This window comes from Myotis myotis, unplaced genomic scaffold (assembly GCF_014108235.1).
Source record: "Myotis myotis isolate mMyoMyo1 unplaced genomic scaffold, mMyoMyo1.p scaffold_m19_p_2, whole genome shotgun sequence".
Lineage (NCBI taxonomy): Eukaryota > Metazoa > Chordata > Mammalia > Chiroptera > Vespertilionidae > Myotis > Myotis myotis.
The window spans coordinates 176,328,286-176,336,343 of record NW_023416324.1 but is presented as its reverse complement, the minus strand read 5'-3'; the positions used below and the strand labels follow the sequence as shown (position 1 = coordinate 176,336,343).

At 42.3% G+C, this 8,058-nt stretch overlaps 1 pseudogene; it reads right to left on the bottom strand.

Annotated features, from left to right (window-relative positions):
* Positions 1-943: 943 nt before the first annotated feature.
* On the bottom strand, positions 944-2,792 carry LOC118677713 (annotated as a pseudogene).
* Between the last annotated feature and the right edge of the window lie 5,266 nt (positions 2,793-8,058).

Below are 8,058 nucleotides of genomic sequence, written 5' to 3'. Positions count from 1 at the left end.
AACGTTGAATGTCTTTCCAATTGCCAAAATGTTTATTTTTATTTTGAATTTTATATTTTAAATATGGCTCTCCTAAATTCTTTTATTTTTATTGATTTCAGAGAAGAAAAGAGAATCATTGATTGGCTGCCTCCTGCACAGCCCCTACTGGGGATTGAGCCCACAACCCTTCTGTCCGCAGGCCTACACTCTATCCACTGAGCCAAAACAGCTAGGGCTGAAGTATATATATATATATATATATATATATTTAAAAAGCCAGGTTATATGGTTGAACATGCTGTAGTATTTTCTAAGTTTATGCTAATCTGAATATTTTCACATTTTTTTCAGATACTATATCAGTATAAATTGAAGGTTCAACAGAGCATAGATAGAGACTCCTATAAAAAAAGTTTTATTAACAAAATGGGCTCACAATATAAAATACAGACAAATGGGTTCATTTTACTAATTTTTTGGGGGAATCGTCTGTCTTATCAGATGCAACACAGTTGATAAGCAAGTAAAACAAAGTCACTGATTCCCCACCCGAGGCCTGTGGCACGATGAAAAACCAACACTGGCCACTAGAGACAAGTCAGTCATCTTTCCCCCTCCCCTCCCCACCACTAACCTCTTAGAAACTGCTTCTGTCACTCTTATGCCACTCAGCTCGCTGTCTTACCATCCTGGCTACCCCAGAGAGCCGGGCTTGGGAAGAAAATGAGTCTAAAGCTTAAATAAAGCAAAATCTCTTGCCTGAGACAGCGCTATAAGTTCAGACCAGCAGGTGCAGCCCTCTCTCCTGACATGGCCCGTCAGAGCTTTTTTCTTTAGGTCAGACGCCACCACAAAGGCCTGGCTGACCTTGTGTGCCCTCCCTCACTTGGCTTGTGCTGGGCAGGCAGAGTGGGAAGGGCGGTGGGATCTCAGGGAAGCAGACATGGCTCACGTGTTCCATTCAGAACTTCTGGAGGAATTTGAGGCCAGTCCTACCCTAAGTATCTTGTCATTGTCACAAATGATGCCAATCCAGACGAGGGTCTCGGCTGCTTGGAGCAAGACGATGTGGCCCTGGGCTGTGTCTTCCACTTTGATGTCACTGAAGCCGTGCTTCTCCAGGGTCTGCACAAACTGCTCCACTGGGATGGGGCCGCTCAGCAAGCGCTTCAGAACCTTGCAGTCGGGATGTCATCGCTCACCCGCTTTCTCTTCCTACCACTCGCGGGCTGGGCCAGCTTGGGCAGGGGCTGAAGGGACCTACTTGTTATCTTTAGTGTGCAGGACGGCCGAAACGGTTGCCAAGGAAATGCCAGGCTTAATCTCCATGGGCACCAGTGAATCTGCTTGCTCCAGCATGATTTCGATCTTCTCCAAGCTACGCTTGACGGGCAGGGCGGCCAGTAGGACGTGGGTGGAGGCTGGCAATTGATCATCAGGTCCATCCTGTGGGCCTGCGCATGCGGCGGCTGCGTGTACTGCTCAGGGCAGACCACGTGCAGGGGCTGCACTTCTTTGAGCAGCTTTGACACTTGGATGAAATTCAGCCGGGTGTCAATGGGGCAGTACATGCATTTCATGGCCAAGGGCTGATAGGGAGCCAGTGCCTCCGGGTATGAGAAGTCGGGTTCTATGAATATGACAGTGTTGAGACCAGACTTCCCCCAGAGCTCCATGAAATGGACCATGTCCCCAAACCGGAAGGAAGGGTGCCCTGTGAACACCCCTCACGGCTGTCTGAAATCGTTGCTGAAGTCACCGTGGATGCTGGGGTAGTGAGGAAAAAGTGGTTCTGGGAGATACACCTTTCTCTGCTTGTTGTGACAAAGCCACTCAGCAACGATCTGGGAAAACTCGAGGGAGTTGAAGTGGAAGGGGATGCTGGAGAGGCCGGTTGAGTCAATGTACTGGTAAATGCACTCCAGGAGGTCGTAGATCACCCCCAGTGGGTAGCAGGGGACCAACACGTTTCCTCTGTTCAGGACAGTCAGCATCAGGTTGCTGAAGAACTCTCCCACCATGCCCTCTAGGTTGGCGGTGGGAATCTGGGTGAGGCCTGTCAGGACGAGAACTTTGCTGTTTTTGAGAGATGCCTGATCCATGGGCTGTGGATGTGTGGTAAGCAAAGAGGATCCCAAGACATAAGATACCTTCTCATAATGGGACTGAATAATCCAGTTGGAGCTTCCAAGGGAAGAGCCAGAGCTGAGTGGTGTCACCTGGACTGCACCAAACAGCTCAATTTTCTGAGGATATTTCACCAGCTGGCTTTTACTCAGGGCAGAGCTCACCTCCTGCATCTTCTCCAGGTTGGTACTTCCACTGTGTCCTTGAGAAGAGAGGGCAGCAGCCTCTTCCACAAGGAGGCAGATTGCGCCTTGGGCACTCTTTCAATGAAGTTCACCAACTCTTCCATGAGAAGTCTGCTGATCTGAATGGTGGGCTCTGTGGTGTACACCGTGCTGTGATCCCGGTGTGCTCCGTGATGTAGGGCAGCGCCATCATGCAGTGGTAGTTAGAGATGAGGGTTATGTCTACCTTAGACAGATCTATTAGCTCCGTCTCAGGCACAGAACCCACAAATACGTGGCCTGAGCACTCCTTCAGCTCTTTGTCCAAGAAAACATTTCCATCCTTTGGGGACCAGCCAGGATGATTAGACAGCCTGGGACTTTGAACAAGTGGCAAAGGAAGAAAATTGAGGGTGGGAGTCATGTCCAGTCCACAGTCCAACATAATGGTGGTTGATTTGAATTTAAGCACATTGAATGGTAAGGTTGGGTGCCCGCACAGGCAATACAGTTTCATTTTGGACTTTTGGTTGTTCAACACCAGTCATTGGACTCCCCAAACCCCCAAATGCTTATTTTTTTTAATCAAAAGTCTAGTAGCCTATCTTAGGAGAAACTTTTTTATTTTCGAGGGATATTTATCTCAGAGGAGCAAATACTCAAGATTATTACATTTGCCTCTAAATGTGGTGTCTAGTGGAAGAGGGAATTATTTTATTCACCATATTCCAAAGACTAGAACTGGATGGGAGTTAAAAGGGATGAAAATTATATAATTCAAGGAAGAAGTTTCAGAAAATAAGAGCTATTCAATATGAGCTGAGCTGCCTTGTGAAGTGTGAGCATCCCATCACTGGAGATGTCCAAGCAGGGACTTTTATAGAGGGGATTCCTATCTCATGGAGGAGATTGGACAACAAGACACCTAAGGACCTTCTGAATCTTCAGCGACAGTGATTCATATTCCTACTACAAGTTTCTATAATTTTGATGCATTCCAAGAAGTTGGATCAACCTGAATTTTCCCAGCCAAAGATACTAAGGGGGTTCTGAAGCAGTGATTTCATGTAAACTCCATATCTCCTTTCACTAAATAAATCTTTAAGACTGCATTCTCCTAGGACCTAACTTTTCTGAAATATTTTACTTTACTAAGGCACCATGAAACAGGGTGTTAACATCCAAACCTACTTGGTATTTTCCTTAAGAAATCAGATGGCAAAGTCAACAAGTTTTGCAAGTTGTTACTTGTCTCTGCAAGTTATTGCTTTCAAATAGGTGAAATCAATGGTGTGAGGCTTTATTAAAGAAGTTCTGTCCAAAGTTGTTACTATTGACCTGCAAATCTGGATTTTTTTTTTCTGCCTCCAAAACCTTGAAACATTCGTGGAGAAAGAAAAAAATGACAGAGAAAATAATAGTGATAGTAGCCTTGCTTGCTATTATCTTCATTTGAAAGAAATGATATTGTTTGCAAAAGGTCTAAGGCTGTGGAGCTAAACCACAATTCTAGGTAGCTCAGCAAGGCTTACTAGGAAGCAGAGAGTGAGATTCTTTGTTCCAAGGCTTCATGGAGAAGAGTCATTTCACAGCTGGGATGGATTCGGCAAAGGCCTCAAGCTAGGAACTGTAAGGTGGCCTGCGGGAAGTGTGCAGGGGTCACTTGAATTATATGAGATGTCTCTTCAGGCTGTATAGGATTACACTGAGAAGCTCTTAAAATGTGACTGCCACTCTGACCTTCTTGCCCGCTCAAGTCCAGGTATCTTAGGAGATAAGAAAAAAATCCCAAACCAACCCACACGAATATGGCATGTCACGCATTATGTCAATCTAAAATTCAAGAGGAAAAAAATCTATCCATTCTTAAAAAAGTTTTTAGGCGTTTGAGTGCATCAAAGCCATATTTTATTCAGCAGAATCTTCTCTTAGGAAGGACATTGTGTTTTTAGTCACTGTCAGTGACCTAGGAAATCCACCAAGCTAGCTTCATGGAATTTTGAGCTCATTCAGAGCTTTGGATGCCATTTCCTTATGTGTATACCACAGGCTGTAATTGTTAGTCACAGTCAGGATTATAAAAAATCCCCTTCAAAACCATGGATCATGACACCATGCAGGAGACACAAGCCATCTGAGACCCAAGGAGCTTGCCTTTATCATTTATTTGATGACTTTTCATTTCAGGAAAAGCAAGGCTAATGCAGTGTTTCCTAATGCTAACATCTGTTCAAAAGGAAATCCCCCTTGATGGCATTCTGCCTTCACGCCAAGATCCCAAGGACCAAGTTTTACTGCCCAGCTTTCATTTCTTCACTTATAAAGTGAGGATAGCATTACCCTCCTCTGTACTTTATGAGGGTAATGGCAAAAGCTAATAAAATAATTTATGTGAAAATACCTTAAAGAATTTTAAAGCACCATTTAAATATGGAATGTTATTACTTAAGACCTGGATTTAATTGAAGAAGGCTCTTTACTGTTGTTTTTGTTTGTATGTTACTTGCTATCTCTGTAGATGACAAAAAGAGCAGGATATAAGAAATAAATGATTTATTACATTCTATACATTCTATACATCCTTAAAATATGACTTTTCTTTTCTTGAACTGGTTTTTAGAGAGAGAGAGGAAAGGAGAGGGAGGGAGGGAGAGAAATGTCGGTGTGAGAGTGAAAATTGAATCTGCTGCCTCCTGCATGCATCCTACTAGGGATTGAGACTGCAACCCAGGCATGTGCCCTGAATGTGAATCAAACCAGCAACATCTCAGTGCATGGGACGATGTCCAACCAACTGAGCCACACTAGCCAGGGCAAAATATGACTTTTCTGTGGAGAGGACATGATGTATAACACACTATGAGACTTTTTGGGGTGTGGCTTTTAGAAACTAGTAACACTACTTTTAGTCATAGCTAGATATAATGCATAGGTGCATAAAGCTAGTAACTATATTAGAATTTAATAAAAATGACTGTGAAATGCATAGGTTGCTTCAAAATTTCCCTAAGAGGCACTTCCAACTAAAAAAGGGCAGACAAAATTATAAATTACCTTATGAAGGAAACCTCAATAGATTGTCATCAGATTAACTGACTAACTGATTTTAACCACCGTTACTTGGTATTTAGATATGTTTTTCTATCATGATTTTGAGTACAAATTATAATCACAGAATAAAAAAAAATTAGCCCAGAGGAACTTCAGAAATAATCTAATATATTCTCTGGTTTTATAGAAGAAAATACCAAGCCTCAAAGACAGTAAGTGATTTGACTAAAGACACCCAGCTAATACTTGTGGAAAAGAGATTAAGATTCACCTCTTCTGGCTTGCAGCCCATGGCTTATTCCACCCCATGCTACCTTAGCCAAGGGTAAGAAATATTTAATCAAGGGCTAATGATGAAAGACAATGAAGACATATTGTATTTCTTCTCTGGATTTCTTCACGTATCAGTGCAGCACCTAGGAACTCAGATAATTATACTGTGAAGAGACAAGTGACAGGAGAGCAAAACACCTCCTCTAATTCCTAGCCCTCCGTCAAATGCAGAGGATGTGGTAAATTGCTACCTGTGGGCTTCAAGAGAGGTGCATTACTTATACAAAGAAGCAGTCTTGGCACCTCCCATTGTAAGATGTAAATCTAAGATTTGGGTAGATTTCGGGGGTTGGGAGGTTTAGCGAGGGAAAGCCCTTAGCCTCAAGTTGTAGACTCAAAATATTATTTCCCCAATTCCTATCAAATTAACTTGAGCCTTGAACAACTCCCTCAGCTGGGGAGCAGAGCCGGATGGGGAACATGAGGTTGATCCTCTGTTACTTAAACTCTTCAGGACTTCTATTATCTGATTCAGCTTCTCTCTCCATAATGAAGATCAAATTATATCCAGGATTCTGGTTTGCTGAAAAGAGAGAGAGATCATAGGAACATATCATTTTACAGAGGACAATACCAGCAATTTCTGAATGAATCTGGCAGCTAAGCCCAGCAATTATTTGGACCAGCAATCACCAGCTCTTTGGGGATGGACTGCACTACCAGGCTTTAGCAAGAGCAAAACTGTGGTGGAATTCAGTCACCAGGTAGCAGAGATCATTGGTTCTCACTGGTCATCCCATTAAGTCACAACATTTTCCTAAAATTTCAACATGCAATCGTGAAAAGAAAAAACAACAACAACATCAAATCACTATGTTCAGAAAAATATTGATTTTCTATTTAAAGCCCTTAGAAGGAAACCTGCGTCCCCAGAATAAGAAACCATTGGAGCATTTTCTAAATGATGATCTTTGGAATTTTTTTGTTTATAAGGTGAAAATGTGAGGTGTTTTTTTAATTATAAAGAAATTTGGTGCCAGTTAGGAAAAAAAAAAAGATTTGTGAAGTAGCTAATTCAAACCAGATGCCTAGAGAAATTGAGTTCACTGTTCTTTCCTTGACAATATTTCAGTAGAGTGTCTGTGGGGCCCAATGCAGAGAAGTGCAGCCAGTGGATAGGCAATAAAGATGAATCCTGGATCCATGTTAGAAAGGATTTCCAAGTGATCCCAGATGTCCAAAGATGGAATGGGCTGCCCTGGAAGGACCCTGTGGCTAGAGATGCTTACCAAGAGGAGGGAATGAAGCCGAGATGGAGCAATGCATTACATGACCTCTCAATGCCATTGTAGAATGTTCTAAACCCTTTCTTTGCTGCTAAAAAAACACTTATTTCTCTATGTCCATAGCTTTTGTAATTTAAAAATTATGGATTTTTAGAAATGCATATTCAACATCTCTCTAAATACATTAATAGAAAAATGAGTTCCCAAACAATGGCTTTAGTGAGGGAGGTTTTCATAAAAAAAAAAAAAAGTCTCATCTGCATATCTGTTTTTCAAGGTAATTTTCTAAAATAGTTCAAAGTTTGAATGACTACTGAGCATTAGTCCCCTTGTCTTTGGGTGGTTCTGGCCTTGAGGTGAGGGTGCCCTCCCCTCCCCTGAAAGCCAGCATAGTCACATTTCCCGTAATGGAAATAGTTCATGTAGGCAACCCAACCTTTTGCCATGTTTCCACAAAGCAGTGTAAATGTTAGTAGGTCATGATGGGACAGTCAAAGAGAATTTGACAACCAATCTGTTTATTCTTCAGATTATAAAATTGCTTTCAGGGCCACACTAAAGTGACATGCTCTTGGCCAAGAGAAAGAAGCCATAACTTGGTACAGACAGAATAGGAGCTTTCAGACAATTGGGAGAGCACTGGGGAGCTGTCCCCCTTCTAGGTGGTGACAGAAAGCTGAAGTTCTGTTTCAAAGGCTAGTACTGCAAATACAAGCACAAAATTGGTATAGACATGGGTGGGAGGTATAGGCCAAAGTGGAAAAAAGCAGTCTTAAACATTTGAACTACTTTATGCATAAATGGGAGCAAAACCAAACAAAAGGGAAACTTTCTGAGTATTTCAGTACCATAGGCCATTGTAAAGATGCCATCTATTAAATTGCACACACCCACAGAAACTTTTGAAGTATGCAAGGTGTACCTTTGTCCTTGAATTTAGTATTTATTGGCATTTGGTTTAGGCTTTTGGGAAATACTACCAATAACTGCTATTTCAGGTGCACTTTGCATCTGTCTGTCTTTCTCTGTCTCTTTGCTCCTCTCTTTCTCAGACCTCTTCACACATGCTGTTCCCTCTGCCTGGAAAACTCATCCTCTTCTGATTTACCTGTCTGAACTCCATCTTATTCTTCACATCTCAGCTCAATTGTCATTTTCTCTTCAGAGAGGCCTTA